Source organism: Cephus cinctus, unplaced genomic scaffold (assembly GCF_000341935.2).
Source record: "Cephus cinctus unplaced genomic scaffold, Ccin1 Ccin1_scaffold1709, whole genome shotgun sequence".
NCBI classification, from domain to species: Eukaryota; Metazoa; Arthropoda; class Insecta; order Hymenoptera; family Cephidae; genus Cephus; species Cephus cinctus.
In genome coordinates this window covers 87,000-105,293 of record NW_014333955.1, presented here as the reverse complement: position 1 = coordinate 105,293, position 18,294 = coordinate 87,000, and the positions used below count along the sequence as shown (strand labels likewise).

General features: G+C 45.2%; 3 long non-coding RNA genes across 3 annotated transcripts; 1 reads left to right on the top strand and 2 right to left on the bottom strand.

The window, feature by feature from the left end:
• The first annotated feature begins 5,720 nt into the window (after window positions 1–5,720).
• Window positions 5,721–8,835, top strand: LOC112495209. Its single transcript, XR_003061560.1, has 5 exons — window positions 5,721–5,983; window positions 6,215–6,352; window positions 6,455–6,577; window positions 6,752–6,936; window positions 8,488–8,835. It is a non-coding gene; the product is annotated as an uncharacterized LOC112495209 (long non-coding RNA).
• Window positions 8,836–11,223: 2,388 nt separating this feature from the next.
• Window positions 11,224–12,782, bottom strand: LOC112495208. The gene is made up of 3 exons (XR_003061559.1): window positions 11,865–12,782; window positions 11,456–11,780; window positions 11,224–11,365 (listed from the first exon to the last, which is right to left on the bottom strand). It is a non-coding gene; the product is annotated as an uncharacterized LOC112495208 (long non-coding RNA).
• A 948-nt stretch (window positions 12,783–13,730) lies between these two features.
• LOC112495212 lies at window positions 13,731–14,661 on the bottom strand. The gene is made up of 3 exons (XR_003061564.1): window positions 14,342–14,661; window positions 13,987–14,233; window positions 13,731–13,849 (listed from the first exon to the last, which is right to left on the bottom strand). It is a non-coding gene; the product is annotated as an uncharacterized LOC112495212 (long non-coding RNA).
• Between the last annotated feature and the right edge of the window lie 3,633 nt (window positions 14,662–18,294).

Below are 18,294 nucleotides of genomic sequence, written 5' to 3'. Positions count from 1 at the left end.
TATACCCGCCATTATATCACGGAGCCAGAGGAATATTGTTCGAGACATCGCGCATACATTATCCACGGCTTTTATTACCGCGAGCACTTATTTGTTAACATAATATACACATTACGTCTCGAGGAGGAGTAACAAGGGGTGGCGCGATACAGCTAAGAAGGGTAGTGGAAATAGGCACACGCGACCAAAGAGACATGCCATGCGACCACGACGAGAGCTTCACGACGTTCGGGGTGGCTTTTAGACACGCTTCCCTGACTTTCCTCTGCTTCGCCAACTACTCTCCCGACTGTCTCAACCCCCCTCCCTCCCACCCTTCGAGATCCTCCTCTTCTCTTTGCTGACTTCCTTATGGACCACTGCGGCATCTCGATCGGTAACCATCTAGGACTACTTTTGTAAATGCCATAAATATCCCACTACAACCCTTACTCTCTGGTACCGTTACCTACCCTGGACTTTGGTGGGTAGTTTGCACTGGTTTGATTTTTTCTTTTATTCGCTCTATGCTTACTATAGGAATCTCGCGGGGGGTTCGAGGGTTGTCGGTGCTGCCACTGGCGGCCGATTCGATAAACCGCTTTGCAATCGCTGCAATAAGTCGAGGGTACGCGTCACCGCCTACGTAGGTACAGCTTCCCGTTAATAGAGTTGATTACGTTGTTCAGAGGGTAGATTGCCCCAACGAGTCACCCCTTTTAATTTTTTTTTTACTTTCTATACTTTTTCATCGCATTCGCCAAGCTACCTCCGACTTCTTTCTTTCCTTTGGTGGAATACCTATACCACGTATACAGTCCGTGCAGTAGCACGCATACGCTTAACCTCATCCACCCTAATCTTGACTCACCCTTAACTTCCTACTTCTGAATAGTACAACTCTCAAACTCGAATACCAGGATTTCGGCTATATGGCTATGCTTTCTTGCCCTTGACTATTTTCTATCTTAGTATTATTTTTTTTTTGATAAATTTGTCAATTTCTTAATTATTTAATTTATAGTTTTTTTTCCTTCTATCATTCAACCCCCTTTATCTCTATACGTATTTACCACTGTAATTCTCATCTCGTTTACCATGATATACGGGATTTCCGGTATTGCCTGACCCCATTTCTGTCCCATTGGCTGCACCCTTATCCGAACGTAGATCCCAGCCGTCATCCCTTAACGTTCATCATTATGGTTGCTCCCATAAATAGTGCAATGGCACCGCCAAGGGTTCTCCGATTAAATGGAGCGCGCTATGACTACCTATCGGTTATAAATTAGCCTCGTAAAGATGTCTGTAGTCTTGTAGAAAACGGGGTGAAAATGTGCCGTGCACACCCTGTTCACCAGGAGTCACTGTATTCGCACCCCGTACAGCCAGGATCACACCCTCCCGTGGATTCCAGAATTCTATGGAGAAAATTTATAGTGTCTTTTACACCTAGCTCGAGTATCTGGGTATACATACCTTGTTGTTACCTCTTGCAAGGGGAATCCCCTGAACACGGGGTAGTTGCATACATACATATAGTACGATACACCAGACGGAATTCAATAAGATCAAGAAGGACTCCAGTGATCCTTTCGAATTCGATCCTCATCAAAGTAGGGTTAAGTAATATTTTTAAGATGACTTTTGAATAACGACCTCAACCATAGCACGCCCAACTCAGCAATATATCTATAATACCCCGATACCACCCTTATGAGATCTTCATCCCCGTATCTGTTGTAAATCCTTAAACCTGGACAGCTACCGTCTCGTACCCTTAATTTCAGCATCCTGGTCCTTGGCAGATTGCTGAAGCTTGCTCCGGGTGCGATAGAGACGAGACCCATATTGGACGTAATGGTAAACCGGATAGGGGATGAATACTGTTTATACGGGAAAAACGGTTTTTCCTGAGGAGTCGAAAAAAAAAAAAATCTTTCAACCCCCTTAGACCCCTCGCGCAAGCTTGTCCCCTTATCTCCCTGTCACTCTCCAGGGGATAAGATATAAGCAGAATAAAAATTGAGGCGAATAATGGAGAAAAAAAAGGGTATTATGCAAGTGACAAAGCTGGTATTGAGACGGGAGGCTAAGGGTGGTTTGGCGAGAAAAAGTGTAAGAGACTATTGAAAGTAGTGCAGTCCTGTTCATTGGGGGTGGGCTGGGGGATCGCTGTAAGCAGGTTGGCCAGGAGAATCAAGGCTGTCAGAGTGAGGAACTGGATGGATAGAGAGGACAGTAGGGGTGGATGAGACGATGGCGACGGTGCTGCTGGGGTGGAGGGTGCGAGGGGGTTGCACAATACGACGTTTAAATTAAATTTAAAGTGTCATCCCCCAGCAGAGGCATATAGGTATTGTATTGTGTGGCGGTCTGCCAGTCGCCTGAGAACCCAAGGGGAGATCCGTAAAGCGTCCTCCTATCAAATAGCGACGCTCTTGATCCATCCGTCTGTCAAAAAGCAGCAAAGAAATTACAAGCAGCTGAAAAGAGGTTTGTCCGTCGATCAATCCAAAACTTTTATTCCAACACTTTGGATACCAGAGTTCATCCGATAATTCAGAACTTTTTTTTTCAGTATTTGGTCTCCAACCCTTGAGCGAAGCACGGATCACTTTGGAGCGACAGGACGTATCGACTCCAAATATAAATTCTGGATAAATAAATAATTTATCCAAGGAGGATTCACATTTGGAACGACCACGTGAACGTTCCCAGCTACCTGGTTCCAAGTCATACCGAAGACACCCTGTGTATAGTGATTGTCACTGTCACCATAGACCATGTCGATCAGAGACACCAGGACGTTCAGAAGACACCACATGGATGAGTCCATGGATGATGGTGGGCTATGCCAGTGAGCGAAGCAGGTCTCAGGCCTAGCGCCGAGGTGGAGTTATAAGGTAGACTTCGGAGGCCGGCTATGATGGTGGTGCTGGCGGCTGCGTTTGGTAGTTCAGGAGGAGGAGGATGATGAGGAGGTGTGGGAGGTTATGGAGGAGGAACATAGACGGGAGAGGGGATAGAAGGCTGCTGAGAGAGGGAACGAGGAGGCGGGAGTTTCTCCTGAAAGAGGGAGTGACGAGCCTGATGAGAAATATAGGGATATAGAAATGTAAATACGTGGATACGTCCTATGCCGTGTAGATACGTATACTAGGGGAATAGAATGCGTTCAGGGACTCAGGTACGGAATGAGGGACTGGTTGACACATTGTCAAGGAAGAGAAAAAATGACAAAAGAGACATTGCGTATCGTTATAAGAAAAATGGAGCAGTTGCAGGAAGACATGATAATTTATAAGACAGTAATATTGAAATTATGAAACTGTCTGTTTAAGCATTCCCTGGAATGTGGAACGAGGGCTAGAATATTTTGGGCTCTGATTCAATACCAATATTCAGAATGGGCCTGTCAATGACTATGTGAATGTAGAGTAATTGTATTTGCTCAAAGTACACACGGGGACTGGATGATACTGACACACGTGCCACATACGTAGGGAACATATGGTCGGTTCGAGCTAGCTTGAGTTGTCGAGTTTGAGCTAGGGTACGTTGCTCCGAGTATCGTTCGAGTGCTCTGAAGAGTAAAGGGGTGGGGTTATTATTAAGAATTAGAAATGCCACCTTTTTTTAGAAATAACAAAAAAAAAGTACTGAACGCACGTTTCCTATCTTGTACATATATCACCTTATCACTTGACTCTCTTTCTCTCTCTTGTTCCAGCACGCACAATGAGCATTATGCCAACACAGCCATTGACACAAGTGTCGCTGCAGTGTGTTCCCTGTTTATTCCAAGAAAAAAAAAAGAATAGGTATTATCCATTTTCCAAAAGTAACTGTCGTGCCACGCTATATCTACATACTCATCTTTTTTTCTATTCCTTTTGTCTTTAATCAGGTCAATACACTTCACGGATAATGGAACGTCAAACGTTATACATCAAGAAGAACCAAACGACTGTCCAGCCAGCGACAAACCGTCCGTCAAGTTTAATTCATCTGAAAGTATATGTCGTCGGGTTGAAAACCATCAATAACGATACATCGCATCTCGACTTGTCAGCCCATACCAAGTGCATCGGAGTAACGACGAATAAGGTATATATGGTCTACGAAGGCAAGGGTGTCCCTGGAAAGGATGAAGAAAGCAATGGAAAGCAAGAAGAGAGCAGAACGTTGCCGAATGGGAACGCTTGACGTACTTCAATAGACTCTGGGGTGGCCGGGCGTGCCGCTGGCATCTATGGAAATGAACGAGTACAGAGCTCCGAGAGAGCGAGGAGAGAGAGAGAGAGAGAGAGAGAGAGAGAGAGTAGACTAAACTAGAGTTGAGTAGAGTTGAGTCGAGTTGAGTACCGACTACATTGGAGTACGAAGTTTACCTGAGTCTCCTCCTGTTCCACCTTCTACAGTTTCTAGCTGACTGAAATAGAGAACAGCATCGGTTTAGTTACGCAGTGTGCAGTCAGATACACACATATAGATGCAGATAGATATTTAGTAGGGATTCAGTGTGGAGGGATGGTACCTTTTGTTTAAATATTTTTAAGTCAAAGATAGCGTTAGAGGTATGGAGGATTGTCGAGGGGCGGAATACGAGTATCAAATTTGCAGGGTGTCGTTTTGGAATTGTGAAAGTGCATGGTGAGAGGGACAGGGTGTAGGGGAGGTAGGTGGTATCGCTGGAAGACCCGAGAGAAACATGTCAGGCCCTGAAGAGGACCTATTTGCTATTCGGGCCTGAACAAATACTGGCTCTGCCACACACATGCCACGTATCCGGTATACCTCGTGTGACATGCAGAGCGCAAACATTTATTATCTATCGTATTAATTCCGGGTTGCGTCACGCTGCAAGACGAAGTATTCGTTGGCTGTAGGGTGACGCAGGAACGTAGGGAACTGGATGACCTGGAGGATGGAGAATTTACAGGAACGTTTCGTTAGAATTTACGTAGTGGAACGGTCAGGTTTGACAGCTGTCAGATGACAGTCTTGGTCAGCCATTTTTAATTTTTTAACTTGCATCGTCCCATTGGCGAGTCTCCAGTTCGATCGAGCGATTGCAGAAGGTCTGATGCTTAGATTTATCGAATTTCCTATACCAGCCGTGAGTGCGAGAGAGAGGGACCCATTGTCGATTATGGGTGCGAGACAAGGACAGACATACCGGTTAACAATATTTTTTCGTACCGAGGCTAGGAATTTAAAAATTTTTCTTCATCTCAAGCTTATCCATGCTTTGCATTTTATTTGTATAATCTAATTAATACGCAACAACGAATTATTTATAAATTCAGAAATATTAAAAATTTATTACGTTGCGTACGTATGCCTTAAGTACCTCTGCCATTACCGAGTACTTGGCTCACCCTCGACTTCGGGCCAGGATTTCATGGCTGACAGGGTAATATTCCCAGTGACGTTATAACATACTCACATACGTTGCATCGATTTCACTAATGGGAGGACTGGGAAGTCACTCGAGTTTTTCGAAGGGGGTAATACCGTGAGGCACGTGTCGCGGTATTTTCAAACTGATTTCGAGCAGAAGGACCGTTAAAAGTCATCGTGTCGCTTATTTCGCTCTCATTTATTGCTTCTTTTCTACGTAGGGTTCTTTCCCACTGTTATTCCATATATTTTACTGATTGGTCAGAGGGGTCGAAGGGGGGACCTCTCTCTCTCTCTCTCTCTCTCTCTCTCTCTCTCTCTCTCTATACACCAACTTTCACGTGTACCATAAAGCCCCAGAGTCGCCCACACAGAAATCCGATGACGCGCCATTGTAGATCTTCACCGATAGTATGAGAGATGGGTCCCAGGATTCACGCAACGACAAATCCCACACCCATAGCGCGACAAGACACGACACGAAGAGACACGACAGGACGGAACGCGACACGACACGCACTTTAACCGGAATAGATAGCAGCCAAGTAAAGGCAGTAGGCAGCAGCAAGAGGATCCTGGTCTGTACACATGTATATAGGTGAGTGCGTGTCGTTGGCCAATGGGGGCCCCCATTGTGTCCATCTCACCCTGTACGACCATTAAAATACTATGTCCCTATACAAACTAGATTACACCCTGCCATTGGTTACGATTATTCCATAATGGATATGGATATGCCCAACATATAGATTAAATGATCTGAATAGCTTTTTACCTATGTGCTTGCCTATGCTTACTTTTCTTTTTTCTTTTTTTTCCCTACATATAGGTATACGGAGTAAAGCACTTTGGCACGCTTCTTTTGGAACGCTACATGGACTTCTTTCTGGCTAATCATAATTTATTGGACGTCTACTAGTCGCTAAGCCAATCCCGATGCTTTGCGTGTGCTTACGGACGCTTGGAGGTACTCTCAATTTTATTTTTGGGTATGGCTCTGTATTTGATATTCAGTTACTTCTTTGGTCACCGAACAAATTATTAGATTGAAAATAATTTTTTTTTTTAGAAAAATATAAAACCGACGTTTAACGTTCGTGACATGCAGGGGGTAGAGATTACGAGATTGAGGAAAAGTGAAATGAGCAGCTAGGGAAACCTAACCTGCTTCAGATCAAAGGGAATATTCATGGTAAGGTCCTGGGAAACTGTACTTGCCATTGTCATGGCACGGTTATACAATTTTCTTTTTATTTATTTTATAATATAATTTCTTATTCCACTTTCCGTCTGGGAGACTTTTTGGTAATCAGAAATATATTTTTCATCGGCAAAAATTTACGCATCTGACGTCTATGATTTTTAGGTTGACAATGGTGGTGCTCTGAGAAAGGAGTTCGACGATTCAGCAATGAAACCAACTGGCGCGGAGGAATCTGTTTAAAACACGTTGCTGTAGAACTACCCCTCGAAGGGAGGTCCTCCGGAAGGCTGCGTCGATCTTCGCGTTAGACTCGATTCGCCGGCCGTGGCAAGGAGGGTAGTTTCTAGGTAGGTTAGGTATGTACGAAGGCTCACTTTGAGACCGAGGGTGCGCAAGGACTTGCTTCACTTTCCGTTAATTTGTCTGCGCGAACCGAGTGCCAATTAAGCCGCCATGCGAATCAGAATGTCGTATCGTTCCGCTTGTACAGTGTCGCTGCAGTGGATATACGTCACAGTCAAATTTGTACAACATCGTATTAGCAGGATTGGGGTGGGCTTTTTTTTTCATTTTCATTGCCAAGCTGAGAAATGGCTAAATTTATTGAAAGATCTTTTTGAGGGGATGACATTTCAGGTCAATTGAAAGCGACAGGCAGATTGTCGGTTTGACTTTATTTTGCCTTTAGAAAAATGGATATCGCGAATTAGCAGTTACTACCCCCCTCCTGTTATTCGTGTATGGGGTGTATCGTGTATTCGACAATAGTCAGATAATGCCATTACGTTCACGTTAACATCCATATCGAGTGGTGGTAGCGATATTACACAACGGGGTTGGAGAGAGAGAAAGTAGCAGCGAGTAGCAGCGACAAATGATAAATGTCGTCGTTGAAGCGTAACTCGAGGGAGAACGAGAGAGCGAGGGTGAGATTTCCGGGGAGAATGAAAGTTGCAGGAAAAGAGAGAGAGAGAAAGAGAGAGAGAGAGAGAGAGAGAGAGAGAGAGAGAGAGAGAGAGAGAGTCCTGGAAAGATATGTAGTAAGAGAGAGAGAGAAAAGATATGTAGTAGAGAATGTACGAATAAGAGAGAGAAGATCGTCGAGTATGAGAGTGTGTAGAAAAAAGAGCAGAGAATCTAAGAGAGAGAGAGAGAGAGAGAGAGAGAGAGAGAGTCCTGGAAAGATATGTAGTAGAGAATGTACGAATAAGAGAGAGAAGATCGTCGAGTATGAGAGTGTGTAGAAAAAAGAGCAGAGAATCTAAGAGAGAGAGAGAGAGAGAGAGAGAGAGAGAAAGTAGCGGCTGGTAAAAGTGGCATTGGAAAAAATAAATACCACGCGAATCAGTGGAGCGCACTAAACGCCACTAAACGGGGGAAACTGGGGTAAAACATACGTTTCCGCTTTTCCCATAATACATCATAAGCGCGCAGGAACCAGTGCCATTGTTGTGAACCATTGTGTCACATAACGAATGGTTATTCGCTGTATTCGGGATGCAGCGTGATTCTGTAAAATGTTTTGATTCCCTGATTTTTATGGTTTTTTTTCTTCCCTCCCTTGACACTGGCATCGCCATTACCGTCACCCCCTATGTCATAGCTATGTACACTGGCATGAGAGAATTCAAGGGTGACTAGATGAATGGAGCCACCGGGTTTTGCCTGGACCAATTTCCCTATTGTTGTATATAGTACGCTCATGCTAAAGATTCTGAGAAATTTTGCAGATCAGTCCTACCACCTTAAATCTGTATCGACAGTATCGATCGGATATCGATTATCCGTGAAGTCGATTCGATTTAGAAAATTTAAAAAAAATTCGATATCCTCAGTATCTTTACAAACTCACGTGTGAAATTGTATTCGCAGACGGCTAATTTCTTTTGAATTTTCAGATAAGCAAAAAACCTTCCATTCAACCTGAGTCGGGGCTTTATCTTTCCGAGGATTCAAGAGGATTGAGAAGAGGGTAGTGCGGATATCCAGAGATCCAGAATAATGAAATGCACTGAAAATAAGCGTGGACTAGTACGGAAGACGGAAGATGGCGGGAGAGCGTTCTTACGGCGCAAACGGACGTAAAAGAAACCGAACGGCGTAGTAACAATGTGTTCGCAACAACAATAGCTGTTTACTGTCTCCATTCGAGACGCGACAATAGGTGGCCGCTCCGCTGTCAGTTTTTGTCAATTGTTGTCCCTCAAGGGGGCGACAGTGGCGACGCCGTTGGTACTGTCGCCCATAGACGTACCACTCTTGCAAACGTAGCTGATTGCGTATCGAAGGTGGACACCCGTCAGTCTGGGTACTGGAACCAAACAAGGTACCTGAATAATTTATCAGGTTTGTTTAATTGATTAAATAAAGATGTTTTGAGAGATAGCCAACTCACTTTATAATAGGTTACCGTGGGCACTACAAGTGACGGCGGCCATACTGGTATGCGCACTTACCCGTCTATATCCTAACTAGTTTATGCATAGAGAGACATTTGGGCCTATTGACTGTTGTTATTATCATTACCAGGCATTGTAGCTGCTGCCATCGCCAGGATGATAACGAGAAAATGTCGTGTAGGCGTTTACGTATAAGAAAACCGACTACTAGGACTAACAGAGGGAACAGAAGACTTCTAATTATAAATCCATTGTATTACGTATTTTTACGCGACGTCCTTCCTGCCTTCTTCGAGACAGAAGACCCATTCTCTGGCACGGCAGTCGCCGTAATGCTGGCTTTGTTCTCATTGCCGCCAACATTGTGGCACGATAAAGCGCCAAGACAATACTTCCGCAAAGGTCCTGCCATGTCGTAACAAGGTGCCTCCACCTTCCACCTCCACCCGATCACCATGTACCTTACCTTGTTCGCCCATCTTTTCCAGCTCTTAAATTTTACGTGGGACGAATACGCAAAAACGTCGATCCCCGTAGAAATACTGAATTACACCGCGCATGCGCAGACTCGAAGGAGCGATCATGTCCATGGAAATCGTTACGCCCATTGTTATTCATTGCGCTTTGTCTATTTGTTGCAGAGTTTATTGGTTATGTATAATTTTACGGTACGCAATAAACAGTTATCGTATAACGAATAGTTACGGTATGTATTGATATCGATGTGGATCGACGACCGGCGTCGGCGTCGTGGATGTAGCCAACATCAGGCGGCATTCAGCTCTGGGACAATGCCGGCACCATAATGTCATAATGGAGCAAGGGTGCCTCGCGTCGCGAGGCAGCAGTCAGTCATCCAACAAACCGTTCCCGAATCCCTGCAAACATCCAGGAACCCGTCGAGGACACAAGGAGACGAACAAAGAGGACTTTTATATTAACGCATCCATGATTAAAGATGCTTTTCACTTACCCCGCCCGAGTTCCACCTCGATGAGCCTGGACGAGCCCATATAGCAGTGACGAAGTATGAAATTAGAAGTTATCGTCGAGGAACCATAGATGTCACCGTGGTTACGTAAAAACGCGAAGACAGAGAAGAAAAATTATTAAAATTCATTTTGAATAATATTTTTGTGAAAAGCGTTAAGGGATGATATCGATATTCGTGAAAGACGCTATCCTCCAAGTGCCGGGCGTCTCGACGTCGGGTCCGCTTATACTGGAAGATCCAATGCCGAAGGGCTGCCAGCCCGAGTGTTGCGGGTATAAAATGGGGGATGATTAAAATAACGAGATGGCGAGGGTCCCCGGTAGAGATCCCCGGTAGTCGGGATGATATTGTGCTGAAACAATGTGGCGCCCGACGCCCCTATACCTCGTACCGGCGAGCACGACATCAATTGACGCCAAGCCACCCTTTCGCTGATCCTCTACCCACCTCCACTACTACCGCCGCCACCACCACCTTCCTGGCTTGGGTATAGGGCTCGCTCAGGGGATTTTGCGAGCTGGAGAACCACACGACTACAATCCCCTGGTTATCCCCTTCGCTTCTCATCAGCTACCTATATACCATTATCGGGAAGGAAGCGTCGTCGTAGCCCTTGGCGTCGCTACCACCCCTCAACTTATTGGGAATCACGGCAGGAAGGGCTGGATTAAATATTAATGAGGATCAGAATTATTTTATCAAACTTATCGCACTCCCTACGCCATTTCAACCCACCCCGTCTCTGGCACCCTTTCATCCCACGAGCGTCTACCCAGGTTGGACCATCCTCTTGGAGGAAGGTTAGACGCCGAGCAGAAGAGTATGTCCCGGGTGATCTCGTTACGATTACGCCCAAAGGACGAAGCGTCGCGACGCTTCTCGCAAGCGATGCCGCCGCCGCCAGGTTCAAGTCAGAGTAGCAAAGTAGAATGAGATGGGGAAGCCGAAGACGAAGACCCGACGCTAGACGTGGAGGAGGAAAGGACAACGTCGACGTCGACTTTGAGGACGACGTTGCGCGCCGGAGAATGGGCGAGGAACGACACGACGACCTTTTTTCTCCACGGGCGAGGGGGGCAGGGGAAGACGAGATGGAGGGGTGGTGGGCTGTGGAAGGGGAGGGGGAAATAATTTAAAAGCTGAATTGAATTTTTTTTTCTCCTCGGAGTCTTTCGTTCGGGCATTGGGAGGCGGACAATGGCTCAATGGCGATGTATCAAGGAAAGTCGACTCGCGGGAGAGGCCAGCATTGTATCGGCCTTTCCTCGTGCCTCGCTCTGCCTCTCGCTTTCTCTGGCTCTCCGGTGCTCTTCTTGTCCTCGTGTCCCTCTCTCTCGTCTTCGTCACCGCAGTTGCTCTCTACGCGAGATAGAGAGTAGCGGACTAGCAGGGAATAACAGAATGGCGGTGGTTAGAGTGAATCCTAGTGGTACTGGTGTACGTAGGTGTGTATATATGTATATATGTATATACTATACGATATATGGATGTCCTCGCGAACACGGGTCCTGCGTGGCTCGCTGGAGAACGCATTAGCATATCGCTAGGTTTCCCCATTGTCGGCTTCCGGCCGAGGATTTGCATCGGATTCGCATTCGGCCCGAAAGTGGATCGACGCACTTTGTTCTATCCAAGACTTACGGCCGCGTTACGTCACGTTCTTTGGATAGAAAAAGAAACGCGGACGCATCGATCCTGTCCCCCTTACAATGATCCTTCTTGGCCATCTTTATGTCCTAGGCTTTATTTATGCTCGCTGCACACTCACGTCCTGGATGTCCTTAATATTTATCCTTTCCTAGAAATTGTAATGTACGACGGGACATTTACTGATTCTTGTAACTTTATGGTGTTATTGAATAATTTGAAATTTTACACTTACAGGTAAAAACGTCCGGCTTTTGTAGGTTTTTATGAAATCCATGATAAGTCGGATCAAAGGGTGAAATTGAGAGGAGCAGAAAGGCCAACTGGAAGGGTAGTATAATACTTTACCTCCCACTGGCGCTTTCTCGATTATTTCAATTCCTGTGTTTCCTCCCTTTATTCCCTGGCAGCATCCCGATCTCCTCCCTTCTCTCTCCCCACCCCGTCCTTCCATCACCGAACGAAACACCCTCCGCCGTTCTTTCTAGTCAAGGCGAGAGATCCGGCCACGGAGAGGCACAAAGGGTGGAGACAATGGGAAGCGCCGCCCCCGAGATACTGAAACAATGGTGGCTGAACAATGGATAGCTACTGCAAAATTTAACCCACGATCGGAAACTGGCCCGAGGATGGGACTTTCTGTTGGCCGATCAGTACACAGATAGCTGCAGCACTGACGAAGTAGGGCTTCATTCCATAAATTCCAATTGAACGATCATTTCGTTCTTCTGGCAGTCTTCTATTTTATATACCGTTGTCAGGATCAAGACGTCGTGCAAAGTATCCAAACTTAAGGCCGTTACAGGAGTAACGTGACAATGGTATTGATGCTGCCACCATCATTGTAATGAACGACAGTCAATAATATTGGATGTGGCTTTGAAGTTGTGAAAAAAATATCTCATGAATTCCCAGCAGCGAATCGTAATTCGTGACAGCCTGCTGAAACAATCTGTAAGTCTCAGGGCACTCGTGCGCGACGATAAGGCTCCAGCACAATGACGGATATTTAGAGAACAATGACACGTCCGTCGGCTCGCGGACAAAACCCTTACAGGCAGACATCGCTTTGCACGTAATTGTCCGACTGGTTCGTGTTCGGCCTCGAAAATCCTCGTCACGCCTGGCCGACGAGGAAGACGTCTGGTGTTCTCCGGCGAGTGTCATTAATATTAAACAAAAAAAAAAGAAAGAGAAAAAAGATGAAGTATATGGAGTTATAAGAGGGAATAAAAAAGGGGTCGATAATACCTGAAGCATGGGTAGGGTAATACGTCGATGGAAATTCAGTTCGACTTCCTCGTGACCGTCCTCCTGGTATATTCTGTCTGTACCATAGTTTATCCTCTCATTCGGATGATTTGGATCCCCAGTGGTACCGCGGATCCTGGCCTCTGCTACAATGTAACGAAACGAAGATGAACAGGGACACAATGTGATATAGAGAACGTACAAATACAGAACGGCCAAACACATGAAATCGATTTCAAGCAAATAATCGGATACTCGGAGAGCTCAGGGGCGGCGGACTGGGGCGCACGATGTGTACGGGGTGGGGCGTTGTCGCATAATTCAGAATCGACAAAGCGGCAGATTATGGAAATAGAGTCCCTGAGTTCGAGCCGAAGCTAACTCTCTTTCACTCGCTCGCTCACTCTCTTTCTCTCTGTCTCTCCTTACTCACTGACTCACTCTCTCCCTCTGCCGTACTGCATGCCGCGTGGTGTTGCCATGCCGACCATTGTGGTACACTCTCTCGTACCCCAGAGTCCCTTACCCAGTGTACCACCTACAACCTAGAACCTACTATCCACCTTTGCCTAGAACATCTCCATGAACAACCGACCCTAGTGGTAGCAGCATCGTCGGCAAAGGCAACATCCTGTCAACCACCCTTGCAGTGCCATCCTACCCATCTGGTCCCTCTAACGACTTGTTGTTAATCTTGTATCAACTGAACCTTGCAAACAAGCTCGTGAGTCAGCAGCGTCTCTCTAACTCCTCCGTGGAGACATGGTTACCACCTTTAAGGGATGAAGATAGGGGTTGCGCAGGTTCCAAGGGGCTCGTAACGTTTCTGAGAACGTAGGTACATTCTTACCCCCTTCTATACGGATTACAGCGTCGTAACATCTTCCAGTCTGCCTCACAATCCCCCTCTCTCCACCCACTCCTTCCGTTGTATTGGGGCCTATGAGGTACGCAAAGCGGTCCGGATACCTAAGAGAGAATTTGTACAGTTGTACGACCTACGATCTTATAAGCGATAATAGTCTTATCTCGTGCGATTGTTAGTGAATGATAGATAATTTTTGTTCGTCTGGAAATCTCGACGTCATCCAGGAAATGATACTCACTTATCCTTCCTCTTTGTAATTTGTTTTTCCCTCCGTATTTCGCTTTACCATAATTCTCTATTAATTCAAGGAAAATCGATGGGATCCTCTACTTAAAGGATCCCTTCCCGTGGGATAATTAATCACCACTCTTTCCTCGTCATTTTCTTCTTATCCCGAAGGCTCTGTCTATCGTCTCTGCTTGTTTTCGCGGACAAAAGACGGATAGCTTGGTTTTTGTCGTGGGACGTAGGGTGAGACTTTTTACCTAAAATAGGGAAAAAAAAATTGTGAACGAACAGAGAGGGCTGGGATTTTCAGAGAAACTAAGTGAGGGAACTAGTGCGTGAAAAAGAGGTATTAATAATCAACTTACAGATTTATCCTGTGCCCTGGGCTCCATCTTGAATTTCTTTTTGGTTTTATAATCCGTGTGCCCGCGTTCGACAATTGTCGCCATTTAACCTCCAAAACCTTCAACGTGACTCCTTGTCTTCCTATAGTTGCTCGTTTGAAGTATTAATAATCTCGAGCGTATGAGGATCCAATTGTGTTATACAGAACCTGAATAATGGCCGCCAAAAAGGGAGCATCGAAATTTTCCGGGAAGAACCATTGCGCTCACCGCGTGACGAAACAGCTCCTACAGAATCGGCCAGACAATATCCGGATGTGCGTGGATAATCTCATGAGTTTTTTCGTCGATGGCGCAGCTTTTTCGATAAAAAATTCTCAGACACTTCTGTAAAAACCAGTTGTTGGATCCGTCTAATAGATACGGGGCTGTTCAATTCAGACGTGCATTCCTGAAAAGCATGAACGTACTAATGAACATAGAGTTGCCCATCTATCAATAGCAGTGAGTCCCTGGCTGAATTGTCAAGGCGGATTTTCAACGACATATACAGAAAACGAGTAGGTTCTGAAAAGGAACGTACGAGCGGTCCCTTAGAAACGTCAGGATGCTTATGGAAACTGTAAAAGGGACAGGTAGAAGATATTAAAGGTATCTTAAGGACTGTATCAATTCGCATTCTCCCCTCCATAAAGCCGCATTCTAATTCAACCGTCGCGGTGCCAACACGTATAAGACGACTTTTGTCATGGCTACGTAATTGTCACTTTTTCTTGCATTTCCACATAGAAACTGCTCGTTCATATTATTTTCCTTTATAAGCAAAATAAAGCAGTAGCAATGTAATACATAAATACGTCAGCCATTTTCAGCAACGTAAATCGCATTAAAGTGCATCCTAGATATGACAGCATTAACGACGGTGTAGCAGCGGCAAAGACGTCTTGCACACGTCGTAAGCGATAAAAGGATATACTCCGTTTGATTGATCGTCGATGGATGAAACTGCTCTAAGAAAAGGGGGACTTCCGGTTCGTTTGGTGCAGTATCGAACCGTATGGGTTTACTTGTCCACGGTTAGCTAGAGGATCGTTGGAAATGATCCGTAAAATCTCTGGTTGCGTTTCAAAGTGACTCACTCGTATCTCGCTTCCGGTGGTAGAACTTTATACAGAGAAAAATAAAAGAAAATAGAGATAACTGATGCAACAAGGTAATAGCAGCAGCAGCAGCAGCAGCAACATGTATAATACAGCATCAGGGATAAGATACTATCGTCAACTACTATAATGGTTAATTACGTGTCACCCTGTATCCTGTCCCCCTGTGCAACCCATGTCCTTCCATAAGGGAACCGAGCCACGTGCCCATTTCCGACCTCGTGTAACGCTATTTAAATCCAGAAAAATATGTAAATCTGCTGTTTAAAAGGCCATACATCAAGCTCGCTCCTACTTTTATTCAAAATGGATGCTAGTGAGCTATCAAGACTAGTAGACAGATCTTCGCTCTAATAATTGAGACCTGAAGTCTTTTATACACTCGTGGGATACACATTACAGAATATATATCACTGACGTACCTTGTAGTGAAGTTCTCGAAGGAAAACTAATGTTCGAATAACAATTCACTGTAACAATAATACCGACGAAAACGATGCTACGTTTGACTGACGTAATGAGTAGCGATGAAGACCGCAGGTAGCCGTGGAGGCGCCAGTGTCGCTAGTAACGTACGCGGCTTCCGCGCGGTCGAGTTTCTGTCGAACTATACAAAACACCTTACACAGTGAATCTGGAGTTTCGAAATGGCGTTGGAGGATGTAAACGCGAGTCTAATGCACTATATACATTGTACGCAGTATATTTAGCAGTCGGCGCGGACGTAGACCGATCGAATCTGCATGGCAAAGCCATTTCCTGCGGTGCGCCCTAACCTCTCTCTCTGACTCTTATCAGCAATCGATACTGGATCTCCTGGTGATCGTTGACGGGCGAAACAACAGTGCTCCCCTATTTTGAACCACCCTATATACTTTCCATCACTCCCTTCCTTTTCCTCTTCCGTTTCCCTCCTTGTGCAGTTACGTTATATACGATGTAATCTAAGTCACACAGTGTAAAGCAAGTTCTGACAGGTTCGGCATCGACGCTACGCGAATCCCTTGTAATTATTGCATACTCGATAAATAATTAAAGACGGAACGAACCCTCTTCTGATGCGAATAACGAAACGTCTTATTAAATACAGAATGTCTTCGCTGGTGTGAATCGCGCGAAAAGAAGTTATTCAGGCGGGAGTTAATAAAACCTGCCGGGAGTGAATTGCGATTTTTTTCGAAGCCAGTCTCTCGGTTACCGTTCTCTCCTGTTATTTACCCTCTCTCTCTCTCTCTCTCTCTCTCTCTCTCTCTCTCTGTGCAAGTGATATTCGCCATTCCAGTAAATACCACGGGGATCCGTTCGTGCTCTCGTTCATTTGATGCCGATTGAAATGCGAGCCAATAAACTTTCGCATTAAATGGAAAATACGCAGAGCCTCTTATTCCGCCTATCAATAAGAAGAAAACAGGGATGACTACCTCGTGTTACCTGGGACATCCTTATCATGCTACAGCATAACAGGTCAGGACTTTTTCTCTATCCCTATGTCCCCTTAAAAAAATTTAAGAAATGAGTTGTTACTGCATCGTTCAAGAACATGAACCTGCAGCAGTCTGCATCGGTTAACCCTGATCGTTTCTCAAGGAATTTCGTGGCCTCCCACTCCCGACCTCGGCAACTTACTCGTATTTACATTGCCCGAGGGCTCCCACTTGGAAATTGGATCGTTGGACGCTTAATTTATTGAAATAATACAAATTTATCGAGCGTGCGTGCCTGTGCGCGTGCTGGACTCCATTAATGGATGTTCATGTAGGAGCCTATATACTTGATATATAGAATATATATATCCATGCAACGGAGCTATAAGGATGCTCTTGGCTGGATTGGCTAGTTGTGGCTTCTATGGCTAAGATATTAAGGACTATAGTAAGGATATTGAGTTTAGGAAGAATAGGAAAGTTAAGAAGGATAAATAGGTGGCAAGGACATTTAAGAGATCCTTTATATTGCTATATGTATATATATTTTTTACGATGGCTATTATGTAGATACATAACTTTTCGAAGGGTACCCTCTGTGCTATATATATATATCTATACATCTCCTGCATATGCATATACGTACCATATGCCAGCCTATGTACAGTCTCCAGGCAAAACGAGTTTAATTTACTGTCCGAGTGCACGCGGCTTCGGTATAAATATTTTTATTTATCCGGACACTGTCCACGGGAATAAGCCGGTAATTTACACCGGAGGACTCGCGCGCACCGGCACCTTCGCCGCCCTGGGCTCCCGGTGGGAATTTTCGTGGATTTATGGGATTTCTGTATGCGGGGACCGAGAAACCGGGAATTAAAGTACATTGTTCGTGAACAGTGCGCCGAATCGTGTGATTGCGTGCTTCCGAGCTCACACGGGTTTATAACATATTTCGGATTAGTACGGCGGCCCCGGGACCGGCTTCTGGATTATTAATAGAGTGATCCTAGGGTCGTATGCGATAAGACGAAAAATTGTTAAGGGATGATGAAGAAAAAAAAAAGGAAGTTAAACGGCACCTGGCCGATACGTGGAAGATGCTGAAGTAGGATTTAGCGTGCGACAATTTTCCAATACGTTTACGTATACCCAGTGAAGCTACCCTTATACGAAACCCTTTGTGCACCAGATCGCAAAGGGGTTGGGTCACGTGAAAATTGTCAAGGGAAAGGAAAAGAAAAAAGAAAGAGGAGAAGCTTTAATACAGAAGGAATAAAGTCCCAGGCTGTTGCAATTACAATACCTGAACTGGTTGCGATATTATTCCGCGACGCGGCGCTACCTGCTATTTCCTTTGTCACCAAATTTTTTTCTTTCTTTCCCGGTA